The 27,223-nt window shown below is 42.0% G+C and overlaps 1 protein-coding gene across 2 annotated transcripts in view; it reads left to right on the forward strand.

Moving 5' to 3' along the window:
- Positions 1-27,223, forward strand: part of KIAA1217 (KIAA1217 ortholog) — a 403,141-nt gene that overhangs the window by 46,216 nt on the left and 329,702 nt on the right. The window contains exon 1 of one of the 2 annotated variants that reach the window (XM_006025350.3): positions 24,441-24,561. The exons of the other annotated variant lie outside the window; for it this stretch is intronic. The gene's annotated coding sequence lies outside the window, so the exon portion shown is untranslated. Of the gene's footprint in view, positions 1-24,440; positions 24,562-27,223 lie in introns of those variants that run through there. 2 annotated transcript variants of the gene reach the window in all.

Below are 27,223 nucleotides of genomic sequence, written 5' to 3' on the forward strand. Positions count from 1 at the left end.
CACACATACATAAATGGCCTTTAAACAATTTAAGAACAGTATCTGACAACATGGACATTTCTGGTTCAGGAGCAAATAATGAAAATAGGTGCTGTCTACAAATAGGTCAAAGATGATCTTTCAAGTTGTCTTTATATATATCATAACCTGGAGGAGGGCTCCAGAGATTCAAATTTTGTGTGAGAAATTGTCTCCTCATTTGATTTTCTCATATTTGCTTTCCCTTCTGTTTTGTTCCTTTCATGCTTTTTTCCCCTCAGTTCTCTGCTCAGTTTTTGCATCTTTTTTTTTTCCTATTTATTTCACCCAGTTTGTAAGCTTTATTTTCATTTTCCCTTCTGCCCTATGTTTATTGTAACTGATTCTCCTTCGCTCTTCCTCTGCCCTCTCTCTGAATCCACTTTCCTTCTTTTTTCATTCTCATTTTCTCTTCTCATCTTCTTTTGTTGAAGGGTACCTTCTTGGTGAGTATCCTAAATGCTTGTGCAGAGTTAATCCCTGCTTGAGCAGCGAGCAGGGAGGGGGGGAAGGGCAAATAAGCAGACCCTGCTGTCCCTGCAGTCTCCACTGGAGCTCTGGCCAGGGAGAAGAGGGGAAGGGCCAGCTCTGCTCTCTGGAGCAGATAGCCCAGCCCAGGGCTGCAAAGCATCTGGGATGCTGGGGGACTCTGGCTTAACTTAAACCAGGGAGGAGTTTGGGACAGACATTGCATAAACCGGTTTGACCCAAATCAGTTGTCTGATACTACATTCAACCAGGTTTATCTTAAACTTGTTTCAGCCATTTTCAGACTGGTTTAATTGCACTGAATTTATGTTCTGTTAGAGGTTTAAACCAATTTCTGATCACTGAAACTGGTTTATGTGTAATGTCTGTCCCTAGCCATAAGGTACACCAGTTTCACACAGTTGAAGGCCTGGTGCAATAAAACAGAGTTGATTTTGTTTCTTTTTGTGCATAGCTGCATGTGAATGCTATGTGAGTGTTTGGGTGGTCATGATGAGGGGTTTTTGGCAGATGTGACAATATGGAGGGGAAAAATATTTTTTAAGTCTCTCATATAAAGAACAAGCATCTTTGTAATATCAGCTCCATTCAAAACCTGGAGAAAAAGGAATGCTTGCCACTTAAAAATTGGACAAGCATATTGGTAGGAACACTTTTCTTATCAAATGCCTAAAATAGTATTACAAAAGAGAGAGAACGGGGCAAAGCAACTTAATGCCCTTCCCCCGCCCCAAACAACAATATTATAAAATGGCAGGGTCTTTTTTCTTTTTCTTTTTAAGTGATTAGTTTATGTACAGTTCTGCGTAACTGCATCAGTAAGACAGACCATGCTACTCTTACTTTCTCAGATAAACTGGGGCAGGCTCGCTGCTTTTGCCTGGCAAGCCTGGCTTGGAGAAGGACACTTTGGATTGGTGGAACATTTCCACCAATCAGGCAACAGCTGGGAAGGGATCACCCCGCCCCTGGTCGAACAGTGGGGAGTGAGGAGTGCGGAGTGAGGAGCCCCTGGACCTGATTGAAGACTGTGCTTTGCAGGTCCAGCAGACTTCAGACTCCGGTGTAAATAAAAGCCCAACGTGCTCAGCACGCTGGGCAGATGAAGCAAAGAACAGCAAGGAGAGAGGAGCTCCAGGGAAGACCATCATCGGGACCCCGCCTGAGTCTCGATTTTGCATGGATCAGCATGTGGTGCTTAGGCTCTGAGAGGCACTCAAGGTAACTTCAGCCTGCAAACCCAGCAAGCAGCTGGGTGAGGCAGTGCATGAATCAGCACACAGAGAGCCAGCCCTGGGAGCAGCTCGAGGCTGGTCAGGCCCCACACAGTGCACAGGTCAGTGCACAGAGCGTCAGCCCTGGGAGCAGCTTGAGGCAGCTCAAGTTAGCCCTGGCTCCAGGCCGGATAACCAGAGCCCCGCAATGTGGCTCAGCATTAAACTAAAAGAGCCCCGGTGCCCAGAGCAGGGCCTGGGAAAGGGAAGGACCCCCGGCGTGAGTAATGAGGTTGGGGAACTGGAGCCAGTGAGGGCTTGGCTCCCATAGGCTCCCATAGAAGCTCCCTGGGTGCCCAACATGGGCTACAGGGCCTAGAGGGAAGGACCCTCAACTCAAGGCCAATGGGTCCAGGAGGCCAGAGATGGTGTGGGGACCCAGAGGCCAAATAAATAGCCCCCAGAGGAAGGACCATGAGTTACTGGGAACTCGGGTCCCACAGGGGAAGTGCCCCCGGGCCAGGGACCCTGGGAGGAGTGGGCAGGGGGGAAGGCCCCACACACCCTGCGCTCTCCAGGGTTGAAGAGGAGGAGATCCCAAATATACACTGGAACCTGAAGGGGACCTAGGGGGAGAAGACCCTATCCCATTTGAGGGACTAAGTGGTTGGAACCGAGGTAGGGTGCATCTAATATCTGGTACAGTTATGTTTCCTTTTTGGTATCTATAGTTATTGTTGGTGTTATAAATAGCTGGGTGTATTAATTCTGTATAATGGGCTCTGTCAGGATGTCTTTATCAGCTAACCCACTTGTGGTATAAACTTGCTGGATTAACTGTCCTGGGATCCACCCCTCTTGTGGGCCTGAGGCTCGGGTACTTACCCGAATGCCCTCCCTAGGGAAGACATCCTCTTGCCAACAGACCTTTATATGTATATTTGTATCTGTATCTGTAATTATATCTATCTTAAAGAGTTTTATATATAAATGTTGGTAACTCAATAAATTGTATATAAGAACTTTGGGCCTAAGCTAACTATATAGAGGAAAGAGGCATCCGCTCGAGATTCCAGCATTCCTCTCACAGCACCCGCTCCTGCCTACCCATCCCATCCAGTTGAGAATAGGGTACACCCTTGGGTGTACCCGAGTTACAAACTATCCCTGGACTAGGTATATGGGTTTCATTTTGTATGGTTGTTAAGTGCCTCTATATGCCAAAGCAGCCAGCACCTTCAGGTTATAAATTGAAACGTAGTCCCCAAAAGCAGAAACATATTTGCAAAAGGAGGGGAAAAAACCTTTAATCCTTTCAAGAATTAATTTTCCAGACCATGCTTTTACAAGGTACTGTGTGTGTAACCTGAAGCTGCTTATCTTAGATAAGAGCATAGGGAGGTGCAGGAGAGGGGTGGAGGAAGTCAAAGAAGCATATGGCTTTGCACAGCGTTTTCCCACAGAACATATACTTTTATTTGCTCCTGTAAGATGAAATATGATCAGAAAAACATTTGGCATGGAGACACAAAGGTCAGTGTTCTCCTGCTCTCAGTTATCCATGTCTACGATGAGAATTAATTAGGGATAGGAAGTGGTACTGGAGAGTTATCTGAAAAGCAGTAGTAATAAACTCATCCATTCATTGCTAGATTTATTTGTATGATGGATACTAGCAAACAGAAGGATTTAACAAGTAAATTCTACACCCCCTTGAAGTTTGCCTCAGTGGGGAGTCCACAGCAGGAAATCCTCCATATGTTTTCATTTAACACACTAGCTTCAGAGGCCCATTTCACTTTGTTTCAAATGTCCTCACATTGCTGTAACATGACAACCTGGGTGACAATAAATGTCACTATGAATACAAGGGGTCTGTTCAAAGGTTCACAGTGACTCTGCTGGATTACATATTCCTTATGATATGTCTGTGTATTTTGGGGGGGTGAGGGGATGCTTAGTAAAAAAAAGTTTGGTGCTTTTAAGAAGAGCTGCTAGCACCATTCTGGCATGCTGAGAAATGTAACGTAAAGGAATCCATGATTCCATTATACCCTGCAGCAAGACAGTTTTCAGGTGCTTTACATTTATGTACTAATTGGAAATTTGGTGTTATTGTAACAATAAAATTGCAGGTAAGTAGTTTTTACTTAAATTTTCACTACTATGATATATTGTAATGACGTGAATACAGTACTACCCCTCTCTATAAATATATGATTTTTTTAATTAGAAATTTATTTTCTATACAGGCTGATTGCAGTATGTAAACAGTAAAAAAACCCTTTTAATCTGATTGTTTTCTAACTGGTATTTTACCTATACTGTTTTTTAAATATGCTTTTTGCTTCATTTTCTAAAATGTAGAAACTTTCAAGGTTTTTTTCATGTTGTAATTCTGGTTTTTAGATAAACCAACATTCCATCTAAATTCAGCACACTATTAATGTGTTACTTAGTGAAAATGTAGTCAGTGCACTTATCTCAGTGCAGTGAGCCAAATTCTGCTTTCAGTGCACTCATGCAACACTGTCATTTTAGTGTTCATAAATATACTGTTTTGTAGTCAGCTACCGTGTGTTTGTAGTGCCTTGCTATATGTGGCTTGTCCTGCTCAACACTGATCAACCAAACCAAACTGGCTTATTTCAACTGCTTAAAATCAGTAGAATTGTTACAAGCAGACATCAGGGTGCCCTAATGGCAGACATTTAGAGGTTGGAAAATAATGTGAATTAAAACTCTTATCAAGGTTGTGGCTCCTACAGTCAAAGAAACCTGACACATTGCTGTTGTTTTCTTCTTAATGAACATCAGTATAAATTGAACTGGCTAATTTTTTTAATCTGAGGAGTAATTGTTTAGGTAAATAGCAAGCATTGCTATCACAAGTGATTTTATCCAGAGTTTTATGGGATTTGGGGGTTTGTTTTGTGTTTGTTTCTTTCTCCTTAAAGCTGGAATCCCTTCAGTCTTGTGAATGCATGAGAATCTCAGCTTTCATTTAAAACCCAAATTTTCTAGCCCTCATGATTAAACAATTACATTTGGAATTATGACGTGCCTGTAGTCAAAGGCAAAGAAATGAGGAAGAAAATAGAAGGAATCACCAAAAACTCATTTTTAATCTTTATTTTAACGTAATCTCATGAATTTTTTTGGCCTGATGTTCTAGCTCTGAGTAGTTGGATTGGCAGTACTGTAAGTACTGTAGAACAGGGGTGCTCAACCCCCAGCCTGCAGGCCATATCCAGGGCAGGACTCTGATCTCAGCACACAGGGCCAGATAGAGGCAGTTGGGGGTCATGGGGTCCGTATCTCAACACACAAGGCCAAGCAGAGGTGGCATGGGGCCAGACGAAGGTGGCATTGAGCTCAGGGCATTGATCCTGGCATGTAGGACTAGACAGGTCTGAACCTTCCCTCCTCCCTCTTGCCACTCATCTGGCCTGTGCAGCTAAAAGATTGAGCACTGTTGCTGTAGAAATTTTGCACTAAGTTACAGCCTCAAACCAACAACTGGATTTATAATTAGCACTGGGCAAAACTTGCAAATGTCTCCCCCCACAACCTAAGAAATCTAAATCCTGCTCTTTGCATTTAGAAAGAATGGTGTATTGTTTTTGTTTGCTGTTGCAGTAACACCATTGTCTTTTCTTAATCTTCACAAAACCATAGCTGCTTCTCCTCTCATAAAAGCACCCATAGACCTAGAAGTGAAGAAAATATGGTATTTCTCATAGGAGATGCATGCGGAGGGAGTCTAACCTCTGAGTCTCTTTTCTGGCCTGGTTAGCAGCTTTTTACTTTCATCAGTTTAGTCCTGGGGCCTGGCATAGTTCTTATGATACTCTGGGACAGAGATGTTGTCAAATAGGCAAAATATACGGCGCCTGTTGAAGTTAGTGTGGGCTCATAAAAATTTATACATGTCTGATTTACTAAGCCTATAAGGTTCATCTCTATCCTGCCTTCTGCCTCAATATAGAAAAAGTAATGAAATCCATATTTTTATCAAGCAGGTTTTGGAAAACAAAAAGGAGTTTTATGGAATGATCCATTGTGACAAGTGTGATATAAGGTAGGGTCCATAGTAAAGGCTGAGTGGAGTTGAGTTCAAAAACTTGGATGCTGATATTGCCTATGGAGGGGTTTGGGGCAACGATTAGGAAAGATGTATTTCACATTAGATGTCATATTGTGGTTACTTTTTGTACATTGCTGTCCAGGTGAACATGTCAGATGTGACATTTTAAATGTGGTCTCCATTTTCAAGCCTTCTTATGATTACCTAGTAGCACCAGTACACTGGCTAGTCTACATATTCTCCTTTTTAGCAACTCCTATTTGAATCCACAGAGAAGGAAAGTAGATTAAGGCTCTTTCATACTAAAAGATCTGAGGGATCACTTAGGATGCTTACAAACTTGACTCCTCACTTCTGGCCCCTGGCAGAATACCCTGAACACCTTCCTCATCCCCCACATATTAATGCAAGGACCACCGACTGAATTATCATCACCCTGAGTCAGGACCTGCCAGGAGAAGTTCCTAAAGGATGCTGTGCAGGCCAAGTACATTGGTGACTTGAAGGTGAAACCTGATGACGGCAAAGTCTTCAAGGTCATCTGAAAGTGGGAGACCAGCAACCAGTTTATGCCTCATTGGAATTGAAATGTGCTTCACAGACTAGTGTTTCATCCATTGGATCCGTCTCAACAGCCTCCTACTCAACAGTGTCATCTGCTGTGATTACAGAGACACGAAGTGTCAGAGGTATGAGAGCAAGACCCTGTTCCACATCCTGCATGGCTTCAAGCCCCATGTGAGAACTGGGCAAATTTGTCACAATGTCATATGTGACTGGTTGGTGAAGCCCATATCGGCATCAGTCAGGAGAATAGCTGTGAACCATGCTGTCCCAGGCTATGACAGCCAGCTGTGTCTTGGCATTGTTGTAACAAACAAGGACAACAAAAAGATCCTGATGATCAGTGTGACCATCCCATTTGAGGCCTGGTGACAGGCTTTTGCCAAAGCCAAATACAAGCCACTGGCTGATATCCTGAGTGAGAAGGGGCACAAAAGAACAGTGCAGGCACAGATCACTGGGGTACTTGGAGTATGGGACCCGAGCAACGAAAGCATCCTGTGAGCTTGCAGAGTACTGTGGTGCCACCCAAAAATTATGATGCTCCTCAGGGTGTCCGATACCATCTGATGGTTAAGGGATATCTACACTGAGCACATTATAAGCCATCGCCAGTATGAAGATAACCATCCAAGATCACATACCAGAAGTGAGACCAAGGGGATGGATTGAACCTGCCTCCCTCCTCCCCACACACACTATATAGACTTGCAAAGTCTGTTAATGCCCTTAAATATTCCCCATTCCATTAGTTGTACACTGCATGCTAAAATCATTGTCTAAGAATAATTTACAGCTTCACAAGTGTGTACCAATATGGTTACCATGCACAGGGGTCTTGTCTCTCTTTCCAGTGTTGCACTGAAACTTCTTAACCATTCTCCCCTGTAGGCTGCATAACTAACTGCATGTCTTAGACTGTATTAATGGACACCAACTACGTACCCATGTAATTACCATGCATGGAGTCCTATGTTGTCTTCCAACTCTATGAAACCATGTCCATAATTTTTAACATTTTCTAATAAAATTTTAAAAGTTCTGTGCCAGGTAGTCCCAACTCCCTTTTCACAGGATTTATGGAGTTTAAGGTCCCTTCATTCTTCAGAAAGAGCCTCTACTAAGAGGCAGTCGGAGATATTAACCCTTAATACCTTTTCCAAAGCAAAAAGTTTGTTAGGAAAAAATCTAAAGTAGAATTGAGGGGTTCAGAATCCTGTAACCAATGTAATTGTGTGGCAGCTCCTGCCAACCATTATTTTTAAAGTAAATTATTTGGCCTAGATCTCTAACTCAAATCATAAAAGTAAATCTGCATGCGCGTTGAATCTCATTCTATGTTTTGATTGAGGTGTAGTCTGTTGTTAGCTGCATGATCAGAGCAGAGACGCTGAGTCCTATTATTTTCCTAATTAAGAATTGCTGTTACAAACACTTGACAATGGTTTATAGCAGCAATAATCCCTTTTGAAAATAGTTGTTGTTCTGGTTCATAAGCCATTTGGGAGGGCACTAACCCCAATTTCACCTCTGATAGTTAACGAAAGAATTTGGTCGACAGCTAGTGGCACTGTAATTTTTTAGAGGGCAGTATGCATAAGAATGCATGTTCTTTTACAATTTTTGTTTCAAATGTTGTTTGGGGAGTTTTTGGCTACAGAAAGTATTTGAATTCTTACTGAGTAAGCTTAGAATTGGTTGCTTACTGAGAGTGCTGACTTAAAAATTCTTGTGCTTCTTTTGTTGATCTTGCGTGCTGATGCACACGACCTACTAATGTGATGCTTGGCACTCCATACAAAGCCATTCATCCATGTTATATGTGAAAGCAGCTTCCTGGTTTGTACATGTGCCATGTCACATTCTTCTGGTTTTCTAACAAAGCTTCTAATTGGTATGCTGTGACTAATGAGCATGAAGTCCCAGAGGAAATGGAGCAGAATTTTCCATTATCCACCAGGATGAGCTTCAAGGACATAGATTATCAGGGATTGAACTCCAGGATAAACCAGGGTCAAAGACTCCAAGTATAGCAAAATCTTGTAGTTACACATTTTTTTTCTATAGCATTATATTAATATTTTTTGGGCTAAATTTTGTGGTACTTTTTAAATGTATTGCCTACTATAATTGCCTTTTAGATGAAACCTCAAAATAAGTACTCATCCTTAAAGTTCCAATAGTACTTCAGTGCTAATGTTCTGGCTTAATTTCAGTCGGGAAAACTCCATTGCCTACTTTTAAAGGATAAATCCATCTGTCATTGCAAAGAGAGAAATTCTTTTCCACCTCTCTTCATAAACGCTTTTGTAAGATGTTGCTAGCCTAGGATTGCTATCATAATGTAGCTCAGAAATTGCTGCATTTCTGTGCAAGCTGAGGAATCTTCAGTCTAAAAACCACAGGATGTTACAAATGTTTTGGAGGGACTCTAACTACAAGTAGCACAAACCGCAGAGTACTATAATCATTGTTATTATTATAAGTTGGACAGTTTCTGACTCCAAGTCTCTGGGGAGTTTGAGCACGTCCCCATGTTAAGAGGTGTTAAACATTTCATTTGATTCCAGCTGAATTTTTACTGCATTCTGTATTTGCAGTTAGACATTAGAAACAACGAGAAATTATAGGCAGCATAGGCACTATTTTTGGATTATCTCTCTAACCATGTTGTTTGGAAAGTTTGAAGTGAAACTGAACTTTACAATGAAACATGTCGTCATAATGTACTTTAGCATGTTGGGAGTGTTTTTCAAGTTCATCTCTTACAAATGCCAAAGAATTATAGAAATACAGTATGTAAAGGACCTTGAAGGGTCAGTTAATCTGTCTGTTTGCTCTGAAGCAAAATAAAATACACCTTGATCACTGTCTGTATGATCACTGTCTGTATGAAAACTTTTGATGATGTGGTTTCCACAACCTCCCTCCATGACCCATTAGAGTGCTTAATTATTTTTGTAGTTCCTATATCTAAGCTAAATTACCCTTGCTGTGAACTAAGTTGATTTGTTTCTTGTCCTACAGTCAGTAAAGAGAGAATAGTTGATCACCTCTTATTTATAACAACTTTTCATATACTGGAAGCCTGTCACTATGTTGTACCTAGGTCTTTTCTTTTGTGGATTAAGCAAACCTGATTCTAACCATTCTACATGTCATGTTTTTGAGACCTCTTATTGGTCTAGTTTCTTTTTTTTCTCTGAAGCTTCTCTAGTTTGTCAACATCTCTGTTAAACTACAGGGACCAACACCAGACACTTTCTCCAGGTGAGAGGTCTTACCAGAAAGGACTTCTTTGTTGTTTTTTATTCCTCTGTTAACTCAGGAGTGATGCTGGGAGCAAATGAAGTATTTTTGCTCATTCTGTTTCTATAGTTTAATATTCCAGAAGAATTAAGTCATGACCACTTGGCTAGTGCCTACATGCACAGGATTCTAAGTGACCTCCCATCCAAGCAGTGGGCAGGCTTGGAAGTACCTTAGCTTCCAGATGAGATCAGGTTCATGCAGTCCAGAAGATCTCTAGGCCCTTGTTAGACCCCGACTCAATGCGGCACTCAGCAACTAGGGAGACAACGGTCCAATTGCTCATGGATCCTGGTACTCATTAGACAGAGCAAGCAGGGAGCAAACACCAGCACACATTGCTCGCAACAGCTTTATTCAGAATGGAGACAGCTTCGGGCGAGCTCTCTCACAGACACGCAGCCCGTGAAACCAGGGGAGCAGCATTGAACATTAGTTCTTTTCACATTTTATACACCTTGGTTCATACATATTAACATTCACCCTGCCTATGTCCCTCCTTTGGTTCCACCCATTTCTCCTCCCATCTCAAGCTCCACCTCTGTTTACTGTTTGCTTCCTTAGCATGGTCTTGCCTATGCATTTCATTCATTTACATGCTCCTCTGCTAAGAGTGTATGCATAAGACTTTGACCCCCATCTTCTTTCAGTCACTTGCAGTTTCTCACTGGTTCTTTCTGGTTTTCTTGCTGACTTCAGTACCATCTCCAAGGCCATATTTCTGCTTTTATCCCCTAATGATAACTGGTGGGCTATATCCTATTTTTATTCAACATATCATGCACTTTGCACCCTATCCTTTTGTTAAGAATCCACTTACTTAAGATTAGCCAAGTTAGTTGCACTTAATATATCATCCAGCCTTGTGACTAGCAACTTTTGCTGAGGTTACTTTTAAAACATCATCCAGCCTTGTGACCAGCAGCTTTTGCTGAGACAGGAAAAAAACGTATTCAGCTGCACACCCAGCACTCCCCAAAATCTAGATCATTACCCTAACAGCCATCATTGCCAAGTAGAGGGAAATGAGGAAATGATGTCTTGTGTACAACATACCAGTTTACTGGTATGTTGTACACAATACAGTATGTACACATACTGCTTTTTTATTCTGCAAAAGCACCATATTCTTGACTTGTTACTAGTTCGTGGTTCTTTCTAACCCACATATCCCATGCTCAGTTAGGAGATAATTTCTAGTCCATCAAAATTGCTAATGAAATATAGAATAGTTTCATATTGACGACAAAAGCCTTTTACAACCCCACTTCCTACAGTCCCTATCTGACAGTGAACAATAACTATTAATTATCAAGTTATGCACCCAGCTTACAATAATTTCATTTTGAAATTATTTCCCTATTGTGCTTATAAGAATGTAAGATTTTTAGGGCACTGCCAGGTTACAAATGCAGTCATGGGGAATTATGTCAAAAGACTTTTACTAGAGTCAAGCCATATTGCATCTCTTGCTTCTTCTCTATCCATTAAGCCAGTTACTCTGTCAGGGAGACCAATCAGATTTTTCTGACATGATTTGTTCTTGAAAAAACATGTCCTGGCTATACCTTATCTCCTTATTCTTTAGGTGCTTACCAATAGATTAATTTATACCAGTGTATTTCTGGGAGACAGTTTGCTAGGCAGAATGGATGTGATACAGATTGTGCAAGTTCCAGCTGGGTGACTTCTATCATTAGTGAACAAGAAGCCATCTTGTCCTTTAAAACAACCAATTTGGGCAGCCTATGCTATTTCTCTTGGGCATGAAGACTAAATATAAGACTATATATAAGCAGTCAGAAATGCACACTCTGCACACTCTCAGTCAAGATTGTTGGACTGAAAATAACCAGATTTACTCTGAAATCAAAAGAGAATATTTCTACAAAATTTAAGAAATTACCTCTTATCATGCTTGACACATTGTTCAGTGAAAAACCATCCTCTGTATTCAAAGCATGGTGTGACCTCTACTTGGCTTCTAACTACTTCTCCTGCTAATGCAACAGCTCTGACTTCCAACGCTGCAGGTATTGTTTTCTTGTAACTGTGGCCCTCATGAAAGCTCTCTGTGCCACTCTCACCCCACAACACCTCCTGGCTGATACAAGTGGTTGTATGGTCTCTCTCTTGTAGGTCCTCTTCCCTCCCACCTTGATGTCAAGTTCTAGGGGAAGGGTAGGATGGTGCAGTAACTGGATTCTGCTGCACATGAGTTTGTGTTCACGTTTTCTTTGTAGTATATTGCAAAGGAAAGCTCGATGAAGCATAGCTTAAAAGGATCCTCATTTGGTGCATTTTCCAAAATAAAATTAGGTGAATGATGTTTTGGTGGTATCTTGTCCAGCTGTTCCACAGAGCAGAATTTTTGTCTTTCTTTGATGCATTAACAGCATTCCTCTATACAAGAAACTAAGTTAAAAAAATGTTAGAGTTTTATTATTGGATTCAAAGGTCTGGGAATGAAAATGCTGAGAAATGTATGAACAGTGTGTATATATGTTCATTTTGTTAGACTGGGGTTTTTTCACATGAAGATGAGGTTTCTTCTATATTTTTAACTGAAGGGTCCTACATATGTAGTTAACTGTCTGTCCTTTTCCTAGTGTTATATGTATTGTGTGGGGGCAAAAGTGTGGTACCTTTTATTAGGTAGGAAAAGACATGATAAAAGACCAAGCCAGACATATTATTTACAAAAATATTTCTTTTTCTACCTTATTAAAATACATTTTGCTCCTTCTGCAGATAACAGTTGCCAATGCACAAATAAATGAAGAGAAGTACTTCCAGGAGCAGTCCAGGCCTTTTTCTTAATTAGATCAGATTCCTCTGAAACAAAGATCAGAGCACAGATGGCAATGAAACATTGTTAATACCAGAAACTATATTCAGCACCACTAATAGCACAGCAAATATATAATCACTTATATTTTATAACACCTTCCAACTTACAGGAATTTAGAGATGGAGCTCAATACTCAGCTGCAACTCATCTCTAGTCAGTGCAGTTGACATGGGTTGATTGCTGGCTGGGGCTTCAGCCTAGAATAGATTCATAGATTCATAGATGTTAGGGTCGGAAGGGACCTCAATAGATCATCGAGTCTGACCCCCAAATAGCTTTGGGGATGCTGCCTTTTGCTTGATTGTTTTGTGTAGGAAATAGGACTGCAAAGGAACTTCTGGGTCATCAGGTCCAAGCTTCTGCTGTTGTCCTAAAATCCCATTCATAAATTTGACAAGCTTCATTTTGCAACTACTAAGGTTGGTTTGTACTCATTACTCAGATTGGAAAGCTGTTTTGGTCTCTGCATAGTCATTTCACCACCACTAATTGTGTTTTGGCCACATGTGTCTTATGCCCTTGGGCTACAAAGAAGAGCATCTGCACTACTGCAGTGAATTATAGAATCATAGGAAGTTAGGGTTGGAAGGGACCACAGGAGGTCAACCCCCTTCTCAAAGTAAGACCATCCCAAAATAGATCATCCCAGCCAAAGCTTTGTCTAGCTGGGTTTTGAAAACCTCCAAGGATGGAGCTTCCATCACCTTTCTAGGTAACCTGCTTCAGTGTTTTACTACCCTCCTTGTGAGAAAATTCTTCCTAATATCTAACCCAAACTTCCCTTCCTGCAACTTGAGATGGTTGCTCCTTGTTCTGTCACCTGCCATCACTGAGAACAGTGTAACTCCATCCTCGTTTGAGCCCCTCTTCAGGTAGCTGAAGGCTGCTATTAAGTCCCCTCTCAGTCTCCTGTTCTTTAGACTAAATAAGCCCAGTTCCCTCAGTCTTTCCTCGTAAGTCATGTCCCCCAGCTCTCTCACCATTTTTGTTGCCCTCCAGTAGACTGTCTCCAATTTGTTCACATCTTTTCTATATTGGGGGTGGGGTGGGGGGAGGGGCAAAACTGAACACAGGACTCCAGATGTGGCCTCACCAGTGCTGAGTAGAGGGGAAGAATCACTTCCCTTGACCTACTGACAACACACCTACCAATGCAGCCAAGTATGCCATTAGCCTTCTTGGCAAGAAGGGCATGCTGCTGATTCATATTCACCTTATCGTCCACTTATTCAGCTTATTGTCCAGCTTATTGTTATTCAGCTCTGAGCCCAGCCAGTCTGTCCCAAGCCTATAGTGGTGCATGGGATTGTTCCGGCCTAAGTGCAGAACTTTGCACTTGTCCTTGTTGAACCTCATGAGATTTCTTTTGACCCAATCCTCCAATTTGTCTAGGTCACTCTGAATTCTGTCATAACCCAATGATTTTGATGCCTCGGCACAGTGGAATTTTCCCACCACACTAGAGCTTCTTTGCACGGTGGAATTTTCTGCTGCAGAGAGGAAATCCCGGTGCAAAGAGGTTCCTGCCATTTGTATGTAAATTTGCACCCCATTATTGGCTGATTCTAAATTATTCCTACTTAACAGCTAGTAATTGGCTCGCTAGCCATATAAAAATCCGCGCAACTTCCACCCAAGGTGGAGAACTTTGAGCACACTGCAGCGTGACTTAAAAGAATTCCTGACTCGTGGCAGAGCGAATCAGTAGCCTGATCAACTACCGATTTTTCTCCCCGTTGCCGAGCGCTTATCCCCGACGTACCCTTCCCCTGCATGCCCAGTTCGTCTGTGGACTCACTGGCTCGGGTTCTTGCCAGTTGGAGCAACTCGTTGCAACTACGTAAGCAGCCTTTAAAGTCTGCGTCGCGGCCACCAGCGGCGTAAGTAAAAACTATTTTGCAACCAATACGCTGTCTCGCCTCTCCATCCACCAGCCCGCCTGACGTTCACTTAATTAACCAGCGTTTCCCTCGGTCGGCTCTTCCCGGCTGAGACAAATTCTAGCCCTACCCTTCAGTATATCTACTATTCCCCACAGCTTGGTGTCGTCTGTAAACTTGCTGAGCATGTGCTCTGTGGTGGGCCAGTAGGAGGGCGCTCCTGCCTTGAGCCGCCCACCTCACTGTGCCCGACCACCTTCCAGGCTCCGAGTGCCTCCCTGGGGTGCCTCACATCCGGCCGACCCCTTCCCTGGAGCATACCCGCTAGCCTGGGGTTCCCACCGCCACCATCCAAGGCTCTGGACTCAATTCTGGCTCTGCGCACCTTGGAAAACACTAGCCTGATTGTCCACTTGGTACTAGACCCAATACAGGCACTTGGGGCACTTCCCCAAGTCAGGGGCTTAATAGGAAAGTCTCCCTTAGTCCACAGACCTAAGGGACTTCCTTGGCATAATTTAGACCCACCCCTTAATAAGTCTCCCACACCGGTTACAAGGAGAACTTTATTGATTACAGGGGGTGGAGTGAAAACAGGGTAAAAGGTAGAGCAGTATCATAGAAATATCAGAGGAATATCAGAGGAATCCCCATAGAGCAAACCAGTATGGCTGAGGTAGCCTTTTGATCCCGCATCTGAGTTACTGTAAGCTAAATATCTAGTCGAATCTCGAGTAACTTACTCACACACATCATCCAGAGGTGGTTGGAGTTTTCCTCTGGAGGCAGGGCACTCTTTGAGCATGCGATTATGAGGAGAGAGCCTGTTTCAGATGCTGAAGCTCCTCTCCCAGTTTCAGATTCACCTCAATGACCGCATGGCTAATGGCTGCCTTCTTCCTGGACCGGGCCTTTAAATAACCTTTCTGACCTCAGCAGCCCAATCCAATCAAAGCTGCCAGTGCTGGCTACTAGCCAACCAATTTAAAAAGCATCATGGGTCACCTGGACCGGTGAGCGGGGCTTTTCCCTCCCCCTCCCCAGGTGACCAGAGAATCCACATCTGAGGCACTAGGCTTTTGTCATGTAGGCAGGGAGGAAAATCCCCCTCCCTGAGGAATTCAACACCAGCCTCTCACGCTGGCAGAGACAGATTTCTGGAGAGGGACACAGATGATGGCATTTCTGCCACATGCTCTATGCCATCTTCCAGGTCGCTGATGAAAATATTGAACAAAACCATCCCCAGGACCTACCCCTGGGGCACTCCACTTGGTTTCAGCTGCCAACTACACATTGAGCCATTGATTACTACTCTCTGAGTCCAATGCTGTAGCCAGTTTTCTATCCATCTTAAAGTCCATTCATCCAGCCCGTACTTCCCAGCTTGCCCGTGAGAATGCTGTGTGCTTAGAAATGAGGAGTACTCTTCGCTGAAGGTATCTTCAGGAAAGGCGGAAGCGGGGGAGGCTGTACCTAGCCAATTTATAGGGGAGCAGGGGATATCTTTTTGTTCCCTCTGCCCCATTTATTCCAGCCTCCAAAGTGTGGAAAGGAAAGAAATGAGGTCTGAGGCAGTAGCACTTCTTTAATGTTCTCAGCACTCTATTTCCTCCTGAGGGCTGTTGGTGAGTCTTTGTGTAATGTCTGTGCAATTCCCTACTGGGAAAGGAGTCACTCATTTAATTTTTTTATAAAAAGGTTAGAAATTCTTAAACACAGTAACTAAGTAATGGGTGAGGTTTTTGTAGTGCTTTACTATTATTATCTGATGTTCTAAATTATTTGAGATTGTCACTGTCAAACGAGCAGACATGAACTGTTGTTTTCAGAATGTTCTAGGGCGGGGTGGGCAAAATGGTGGACCCGGCCGGCAGCTGGACTCTGTTTCCCAGTAGCCCCAGCCCACATTGCTGCAGCCAGTTTCCATGAAGACCCCATCAGCAGTGGTGCTGTGACAGCACAGGGCCAGGGTTTCCATGGAGACCTGCCCCAACAGTGCTGGTACAGTGCACAGCTGGGCAGGGAGGGGCTCCGGGACTGGGGCTGGTATAGTGCAGTGGTGTGACAGTGTGCTCTGGAGCCAGGGCAGAGCCATGATCCACTTCCTGCATGCCCCTGCCTGGGGCGTGTGAGCAGCAGATCATGGGTCTGCCTCAGCTCTGGACCACGCTGAAACCACCACAAGATCCCAGTCCCAGAGCAGCTCCCTGCCCAGCTGCGTGCCTTGCCAGTGCTGCTGGGGCTGGTCTCCATGGAAACCCTGGCCCCATACTGTCACCGCTGACCACTGCTGGGGTCTCCGTGGAAACCAGTTGCAGCAATGTAGGCAGGGGCTGCTGGGAAATGGGGTCCACCACAGGCCTGATCCAGCCTGCAGGCCAGACTTTTCCAGCCCTTGTTCTAGGCTATCACAGAGCTGTAGCTGGGCAGTTGTGTGCCCTGGATGGCAATGGCAGCAGCAGCTGCTATTTTGGGGCCACCCCCTGCCAAGTTGGCACACAGGGCTGGTGCCCTGCTAGTTCCCACCCCCACCCCCATAAGTACCCTGCTGAGCAATCCAGCCACAGTCCAGTTTGTGATATGGTAGAAAGGAGGAGGGTCTTACAATCTGGGATTGATCTCATTTTCATTCGTATAAAATGTATGCATTTGATTTGTTTCAAACAAATATTCTGTTAAAGCAGGCAGGAGCCTGTTGATGGAATTTTAATGTCTTTATTACCTGAGTAGTCATATACAGCCATCAGTATTGTGTGTGAGCACCTCCCTTTCTGAAATGGATGATGGCTATCCCACAGCATGATCACCCAGAAATATAGGATATTTTATTGTTTGTTTTTAAAAACAATTTATGAAAGCAATCTAATTGTGTTTAGTATACAAAAATACACTAAAACAATGCAGAGCTGTGCTGGCCACTGAAAACAAGGATATCTATCTCTGATAATGTATGGGTCACAAAGGAATACAAATATCATTCCCTTCTTCAACAGAGAGCAAAACGGAGAGATATAAAGAGGGGAAGTGATTTGCCCAAGTTCATGTAGCTAGGAATATAACCCATGTCTCTTGACCTGTAATACAGTACTTCATCCATGGGATAGTGTTCTTTGCAGTGGGAGATCACAGCATTGCTTAGGCTCCCATTTATTTCCAACAGGAGTTTCATGTGAATCCACAAACTACCTAATCCCAAGATCTTTATGAACTCTAATAATATAAAATTGCACAAAAGCCTTTAAAAAAATTCACCATGTAACAGCAGGGACTTTGCAAACTGCACTGCTGAGATTCTACAATTCTTTTAGTTGTTGCCACTTTTGTCTCTCCGAAGAGAAGAATCTTATGCATTTTCGCCAGTTTAACTTGGCAGGAGTTTATAAGTGGCTTTTCTCCAGTTGGTAACTTAGCTGCTCATAAATAGCTATGTTCAGAGCAACATTGGCTCTAGAAAAGAAAATGCTAATAGAAGTTAACTTCTTTAATGCTTTAAATTTGTATTGTGTGTTTTAGTCTTTCCATTAAGAGCCTATTCACTGTTTTAAAAAAAACTAAATAAAATTGCAGCATCACATTTCCTCTAAGAAGTATCTTTACGCTCCCTCTCTAAATGTGGGAAATTATAGTAACCTCTTTTGTAATGTGCTTTGCAACGCTTAAGAGTTGGCTATTACCATCTGTTCTTCTATGCTTGTAACAAAGTTGAGAGATCAAGAAAAGTTACATATATGTAGTCAGAACCTTCCTCATTCATTTTCTGTAGAAGAAGGGAAGGTAGAGAAGTGAAAAACTGGAGTCTAACTGAACTAATGTAAAAGTCAGGCTTGTTAAAAACAAATATTTGTCTCTCTTAACATGTGTCTGAAATTGGCTGCCTTATGCTACTTTTAATGCTTTCACGGTTGGTTGGAAAAACCAAAAGTGCAAGTCTTATTGACTCAGTTTTGTGATTAATGTAAATTTACACAAAAAGGAGCAATTTAGCATGTGACTGACCTTTTACAATGTGAAATGAAGAAATGTAACATTAGAGTTACCAGAGTGTGGCAGGATGTTTAATCAGCTCCTTTGCTTTAAGGAACAACAGGAAGGAGATGATGTAGTAAAGATGATGACTTCTTGTAGAGTTTTACTTGTAGTGCCAGGATCTGAGTACAATAGCAAATTAAAGCTCTCTGAGGGAACTTCCTACTGGACCTTCTATTTTTAGATGTTTGTGGTTCCTTTTTCCTGAGCTTCTTGCTACTTGCCTTTCACCTTCTAAGGCTGTGAAGTTTTTTTTTTTCTCTCTCTCTCAGTTATACCTCTCAAATCCTGATAATGATTTTCCATTTGGGGCAAGTTATTTATCAATTTTGTGGAACAGAAAGAAACAAAGAAAGACAGAGAGAAGGTAGCATGAACAGAGCTTGGATTTTACACAGGGAGTTTAGCACTAACCTAAGTTAGATAAATGATACTAGACACTGGACATTCACAATGTCAGCAGCAGTGCAGATTTCCACCCTTAACATGCAACTGTGCTTCAACAGGTGTTTATGTTTGTAATAGGATAGGGAGGGTAAGTGAGGCTCCTTGCCCATTTGGTCTGTAAATCTTAATTTGGTGATCCATCTCTAATTGTAACTTTTATGTTTATCTTATATATCTTCATGCCACCTCACTTGCCTGTGACATTTCCATTGCATCCCCCATTTACCACCCCTTTCAAAGATCTACCTATTTCAGCCTTTCCCTCTTTAGTCTGCTGTCAGGCTTTACACTCCCTCACCCTCCAGAGTTGCTTTGCCAGTACTGCTGGGCTTGTCCACAAGTGATGGTGTTCTCCTACTGTCTTGGTGATCTCTCCCTAGGAAAGGACTCAGAGGGAAGGGGAGTCCTTCTGTCCCATTATAGCCAGTCCTGCCATCACCACTCACTCCAGGCCTCCCAGTCCCACTCATTTGCCATGCCTTGTTGTAAAAAGGGTTAATCTGGCAGGTGTCTTACTCCTGCTTGAAGCGGAAGAAGGGAGGAATCCTAAGGCTGACTCTGAGTGTCAGATGCCCCCCTGGGTTTTCTGCCTGGGCTGTTCTTCTTTCCCCATTCTGATTCTCAGTCTCTCTCTCTCAGTTTGGTTGCCTCAAGCTCCAGGCTACTCCCAGGCTTCCACCTTTCCAGGACTGGAACCCAAAACGAAACCAGGGTGATGGACTCAGTTCTATCTCAAGGGTCTGCTCCATAGACCTGCTGTTTAACACACCAGTAGCAGAAGGAAAACTTCAACAAAACTTCCTCCCCACTGGGACTGTTTACAGTCTAGCAAGGCTCTTTCTCCTCCAAGTGCGTGATCCAGTTCTCCCTACAGTCAGAACCGTACTGACCTCTCCCCCTCTGCTGCATGAGCTTTTATCTATCCAGACCACTCCCTCCTTCTGGTCATGTGGCCCACTTGGCTACTGGTCCTTGTTAGCCCAAAAGGTCCTGTTCTTAAAGGGGCCAGGGCCATCTTTCTGGACTTTTCTCCTCCCTCTTTGTAACAGAGGCGTGACCCCCTGTTACACTCCCATACAGCCCCTTGTGCGAGAGATGCTCCATCTGAACTCATGTATGAAAGCTGTGTCAGTCCCTCTTAACAAAGGTATAGCTGGGCACTTCTGCACCTTGGGCAGTGGCAACACATAATGCAGTGGCAGCGGCAGCTATTTTTGTGTCTGCCTAAATTGGTGTCTGGAGCTAGTGCCTTGCTCATGTGCCTCCACCCTTAGTTAGGCTACTGTCCTTTGAAGTCCTTTTTCGGCTATTTTATTTACACTGAACTAAGCTGATTTGTATATAACTATCCAGTTATTTCTCTCTTCTCACCTTTTGTCTGTCTGTTTGTTCCTAGTCTCTGTAGTGCTTGGAGCAAGCAAGAGCTCTTTTGGAATATACCAAAATTATCCAGCACATTGTGGGTGTTACCATTAGCCAGCAAAAAAAAAGAAAAGAAAAGACAGATGAATTTGAATAGTCATGATGTGACTAATTGTGCATTCAATAGTGACCTTTTTAACTGACTTAGTGAAGAATATTGGAGGCTGAATTCCAAACTATGAACTCAGTATACAGATATTCAGGTTCACAGTCAAAACCTAAGTATTTCTTAAGACTTTTAAACGCAAGTTGTCTTTGGTACAGATTTTTGTGTTGTGTAAATGTATTCTTGTGCATGCTGCAAGGACAATGAAAACCAGGAGTGTAAAACATGAATTGTCAGGATATTTATGTTCAAGTAAAAAAAGAATTAGAAGAAATATATGTACATCTGTAGATGTAGGCAAATGATATCACACATTCCCTCTGCAATGAATCAATCCACACAGAATACTTATGAAATACTTCAGCTAGTACAGAATTCTTATGAAAGTATTTTGTGGTAATAACTAATTTGAAGGATATATTCCATATTGAGGAATAGTAACTTCTCGTCTTTTTCATTATCCCCCTGCTCACTGAATTTGCACTTGATAAATTTTCTGACAAGAAAAAGTGAGGTGTGTCCCTCATTTTCTAGGAAAGTTATACTATTTTCCTCAGTAGCTAAAACCCAATACTTCCAGGGCCTTTGGAACTACATCTAATTTTTCCATTTGAGGCTTTTTCTATTTTCATGGCCAGGAGATATGTCCATATATTACTAAATGAGTCTATTTTTTTGGCATCCTAGTAAAAACATATCACACTGTTTTCCATTTTAAAATGTTATCCTAGGGATATAGTTAACATGGCTGCTTGATCCAGGATCTGGTAAAAGACATTATTTGAAATTTGAAAGAGCCCCCCAAATATCCTGAGCAACTTACTACAATAAAAGAGAAAAAGTCCCACTGACTTCACACCCTTGGTTGTCACCTACCATCCCACACCTGAACCTATAAGAAGGATCATCATACAACTACAGCCTATGCTTGAAAAGGAGCAGACCTGCAGAAAAATATTGCCAGGCCCCTTCCCTCTCATCCTTCAAACAGCCCCCTAACCTTGCCCAACTAACCATCAACTCCCTGCTGATCAACAGGCACATAATGGGTCCCAGCCCTGCCTTAACAAGAAAAACAAGACCTGTCAACACTTCTATACTGCCACAACCAGCACAATCAGCACTTCCCACAACAAAGCCATCCAAATCCACAGATGGATTACACATGTCTATCCAAGAATGCAATATACCTCATCCAGTGCACCAAAATGTCCACATGGCAACAATGTGGGTAAAACTAGACAAAAACTATGCACTAGAATGAATGTTCAGCAAAAAAAGATAAAAGAGAGAGACAAAAGAACAGTGGTGCTCAACCTCTAACCCACAGGTCACATCCAGCCTGCAGAGCCATGTCATTTTGCCCATAGGGCTCCCCATAGACCTGGAAATTTGGCAGCAGGGGAGCAGTGGCTGTTAGCACTGCCACTGCTCCCCTCCTCTGCCAAATTTCCAAGCCCTGCAGGCCAGAAGATGTGTTCCTGTGCAGAGGGCTGGGGCTGTGAGTGAAATCTGGCACACTGGATTGGGCCCTTGCTGGGCTGGCCCTTCATACCAGAACAGGCTCCAGTCAAGATGGTTTTGCTCACCAGATTGGTCTCATGAACTGTCTCACAGACTGACCCCACATCACTCATCCAGCCCTTGGGGCCAAATGTTGGGCACCACTGCACTAGAGCACAGGTAGGAGAATATTTCTCACACAAAAAAAGCACTCTTTGGCCTCACAGTACTTGTACTCATTACCAAATACCTTTACAAGATGAGCATGGGAACAGAAATTTGTAAGTCATTTAAATTCCAGAGACTTGACATAGACAATGACTTCATGGTCTATTATAATCTACTGTATACTAACTGCTGCACTTCACAAGTGATAATTACTCTTCTGAACAATCTTATCCTTCCATTTTCAGGTTTTTACTGCATCTCTCCTATGTGTTGTCTACCTGATAATTTATCCTCCTTTTATTTACAAATGGAGTTTCATACAAGCTTTTCTTCCATCTTCTACATAGCTCTGCTGTGTCTGCTTCTCTCCTAAAGGTCTGAGAGAGATTACTGTAACACCTGAAAGCTTGTCTGCGTCTATCCCAACCTTTCAGTAGATCCAGTAAAAGATATCATGCACAGCAATACTTGCCTCTCATGTTATTTGAAATATACAAGTTTAGATGCAGCATATATGTTGGATTTTAAACACAGAGACCAAACCATCATCCGTTAGCTTTTAGCCCAGAATTTGGAGGAACCTGGATTTTAATATGGAAACAAAATGAGCATGACTTCTTTCTTTTTTTCCTCATGAAATAAAAATCATTTTCTGAATTGATAAGTAACAAATGTTGTGACAGTAAGGGATTTACAGGGGTTACCAGTGTTAAATAAAGTACACTGCAGCATCTGCCCAAGATAAGGATTCACATTATCAATAAAGACCCTGTCTATGTTTTGTGTGTTTGGTGGTAGCATTCATTGTAATCAGATGACATATTTCCACGTCAGGCTATTTCTGCTGTCTTTTTCAGTTCTCCCAGAAGTGTGTTCAGTTTTATTTCTTTGTTTTTAATGGGAGATTTTTTTGCCAGATAATTTGGGGAAGTATCTTTCCTGTATTTCTTAATACTTTTCCCAGTAGAAAATATCCATTAATTTCAACACTCTTCCCTGTCATTTTGATTACAGAAATGTTCTTTTTGGGTTTCCTTTATAATTTGTTTCTCCACATTTCTGTATCCAGTTTGGGATCTCTCCTTTTGAGCTCATTAAGCATCTGCCAATGTTCTTAGTTTTCTCCTTGTAAAAAGTTGTAAAAGTTATTTTATGAAACTCCAGTGGTCCAGCAGGCAGATTGGGGGCCTGCACCCCCAGAAGCAGTCTGGCACAACTTCCACAGCCCTCCCGGGGGTGCAGGTGAGCCCCTGATCTGCCTGCTGGATGACAGGAGGCTGGTGCTGCCAGCTGGGACCGGTGCTGAAGCCAAGTAAGCCTGGTTTCGAATTTCAAAATGTTTTGCAACTTTCAAAACGTTTTGAGTGCCCTTGTTTCATTTTGAAACTGTTTTGAAGGCATTTGTTTCATTTCAGTTTTGCTATTTTGAGCTTGAAATGTATCAAAGCAGTTTTGAAATGAAACAGCAGGCGAAATTTTGCACAGCCCTAGTAGAGAATAAAATTATGATTATTGTGTCCATTGGTTTTGGAACAGAACACACTTCTCTTTGTCTGTTATAAATCACAAAATTTTGCCAATTGATTTGAAATGTTAAGTTTGCCTGTAGAACTGAACAGTTGTATATGCTCAGTCATAAAATCAACATTATCTTCAATTAAGTCTCTATTTGTTTGTTGAGATATTAATTCAGGTTCCATGTCATTGAATTCTTAGAATCAAAGTGATCCTGCACAGTGTAGCACAAGCTTATAAAGCCACATGCTTAAACAATTGCGGAACATCTACCCCTGCCTTACTCTGCAAGGAGATCTGATTTGAGCAGGGCTAGACCATCATGGTGAAAACAGCTGAGCCCTCTGGCTGCTGTTAGTGATACAATAGTGGGAGATTTCCCAGAATTTATTATGTAGATGCAGCTGTTACGGGAAGTATTGAGTTAACATTCCAGAGAAAGGCATTCTCTCCCCTATTACTATCCATAAACTGTTGCTGCTTTATTTAACTACTTATAATAATTCATTAGTACAGATCAGTGAACACTGTCTTTCTTACTACAGCTGATTTTAACAAAGACTTTTTCTGGACCTGAGAGGAAAAGAGAGTACTAAACACTATGCTATAGTTTTAGGCTTTTGCATTTGTAGAACTTTTAAAACTGACTGTTCAAAGCTTTTATAGTTCATCTCCCTTAAAGCTCTCTTGCTATTCTGACTTTCAGTGAAACTGCAGCCAAAAACTTAAGGGTTTTGTGGGGGGGTTGGGTTGTTGGTGTTTTTTTTTTCTTGTACGGAGGTCATTCTTGCCTGTAGATAAGCATAGAGTTGAAAGTAGTTTCCTTTTGCTGTTGAAAGCTAACTTGGAAAGGAAGACTCATTGTAGTCTGTGTCAAGGATAATATGAGAAGGAGGAAATTTACTCTTTGTTGCTAATAGCTGGGGCAGAAGGCTTTGCTGGAGAAGAGTAATTGTTAAGTAAGTTAAAAGTTCAGAATGTAACTTTAGTTCATGCAGTTTGATTTTTATCTGCAAATTATAGTCTGAATTATAAAATGAGTTATTTGTTTCTTGGGGGAAGGGGAATATGAGATATCGTGCACAGTAATATTGAACTCAGTAAAACTCAGTTTGGTGATCCTGGAATGCCAAATGTTATTATACAGTGCATAACAATAGCACACAAGGTTCAATTACCGGTGTCAAACATTGAAACAGGTTAAGTAGGTACCTGTCTGAGGCATTTGGATTGTGTTTTATTTTTCAAGAAATAGGATGATTGGGCATAAGTACTGTTGCCAATCTGCATTCGTATAATACCCATATTCTCATCAGATTTTTCAGACTCTTTTGGGGGCTTTGGTCAAAAATTTGGAGTCAAATGGTTGTGTTAACATATTTGTTAAAATGTTGGTACAATATACACTTACCTTCAGGAAAGCCTGAGGTTATTAGATGAGTTTTTGCATAACTGTACTTTCTCTTAGCTGGATTAAAAGTAGGAGGATGATAATTAAAAAAAAGAAAGTACAGTTTTTAACCTTACCCAGAAATATATGCTACAATACCACAAATAGAGTAGTGTTATTGGCCTGAGTGAACAAATGGTTTTGGTAAAAAGTCTAAAATCTCAGTCAATTCTGATTAGTTCTGATTTGAACCATACCTATATGCCTTATCCTTGACTGTCTACATGAGACTAATCTACTGAGCAGTAAAGCATCACCATCTACACGTGCAGGTGCTAACTGTGCAGTTAATGCAGGTAATACATTTACTGCACAGTAAAGCCAAATAGCATTAATTGCATGTGTAGACCCACCCCTTGAGCGTTAAAACAATACTTGCTGTGTTAGGATTTCACTAGTAGTGATAGGGATCCAAGGGTGCAAAAAAAGAGATGGTCTGTATCCCCAGACCCTAAATTCTTCTTTGGGAAGTTTAACTTTGCTTGCTGCTAAGCTAATTTATGTTTTGGGTAAAAATGTGGCATCATATCAGAGCTCAAGATAGACATTCTCATTTGGATGTAGGTCAGAATAAATAAATAGAATGAATAAATAAGAGAAAGAACAGTGGAAAAAAATGTCAGTAGCTAAGTAATTTATCAAAGGATCCTCTGCCATCCCTCCCAAGCTGAAAATGTTGCTGCCAGTCTTTGTTTCACTCATAAAAAAGCTGCTTGTATACCCAGTGTGCCACCCTTTGACATTATGGCTATTTGCATGTGTTAGCCATCAAAAGAAGTCACACTTTAATTTTGTGTGCCCCTTTTTCTTTTTTCCCCCCAAAAGAATGAAAACAAACATGGCTTGACATTCTTATTATTTTGCACATGAAGCAGCAGGTTTGGGGCTGTCTTGTAGCTTATATAGCATCTGTGCCAAAATCAGAAACTGTTTGTGCTGTATTTTAGATAAGAGGTTCATTCACAAGTACATTTTACAAAATTATGGCCAGTAATTTTAGATAGGAAATATTTTACTAAGAAGATATTGTATTAAGCATTTTATTTTAATAAAAATAAAATGCAGCATCCAGAAAACTCTATCAGAAACCCTGTAACAATTCCGTTTCTACTCTTAGCCAGAAATCAAATGCTGTACATTCTAAGAGCAGTCCCATGTCCTAGCTTTTGGAGTCATCAATGAAAATTGGTAAGGATCACTTGTTGTCATTACTTTAAAGGGATCTCTAATTATTTTCAGTTTGTAAAAAGTGACTTTTAAATATATTAGACATTGGCCAGATACAGCAACAATTAACTTGTTCTAGCAATATGATCATTGCCATATTGGCTATTAAAACATCCAATTGTAAGGCAAACCTTTAGAAGATTTTTAAGTTTGTTTTTTGTTTTTTTAAATCATGTCATAGCTGTGCCTTCTGGAAAAAAAAATCAGAGAGGTCTCAACTCGCCAAATGCAGTATGTATACACTGTATGCAATCCAAACCTATCTCCTCATGGCTAGGGACAGAAGCTACATATAAACCTATTTAAGTAATCAGAAACAGGTTTAAACTTGTAACAGAACAGAAGTTCAGTACACATAAACCGGTTTCAGAATGGCTGAAACTGGTTTAAGATACACCTGGTTGAATGTACTATGAGACTTAACTGATTTGGGTCAAACTGGTTTATGAAACTTCTGTCCCAGGCTCCTTCCTGGTTCAAGTTAAATCAGAGTCCCCCAGCATCCCAGCATGCTTTGCAACCCTGGACTGGGCTATGCTGTCTGCTCTAGCAGAGAAAGTTTGGTGGGGGGGGGGGGCAGAGGAGAGAGAGGCAGGGACTTCCCCCCAGGCAAACCCTGGCTGGGGTCTTAGGCCAGGGAGAAGGGTTAAACCCAGCTTTCCTCAAGTACAGAGCTGCCCTGCCCTGCCCAGCTTACTGAAAGTTACTGCTAGCTGCTACTGTGGAGGGACCTAGAAGCAGGAAGAGGAGGTGATGAGCAACCCTGCAGAGTCCTGCTTCTGTGATGTTGTAGTGCAAATCCCAGAGACCTTGGGGGCAGCAGGTAGTGGAAGTGCAAGAAAGCCATGGCCATGCTCTAGCCCCTTTGGCAGTAGTGATGCATAGCGGGTGCACAAGGGAGAGTGAGAGTGCCGGTGCACCCCCAACCAGCCATGCTCTCCAGT

Source organism: Alligator sinensis, unplaced genomic scaffold (genome assembly GCF_000455745.1).
Source record: "Alligator sinensis unplaced genomic scaffold, ASM45574v1 scaffold455_1, whole genome shotgun sequence".
Lineage (NCBI taxonomy): Eukaryota > Metazoa > Chordata > Crocodylia > Alligatoridae > Alligator > Alligator sinensis.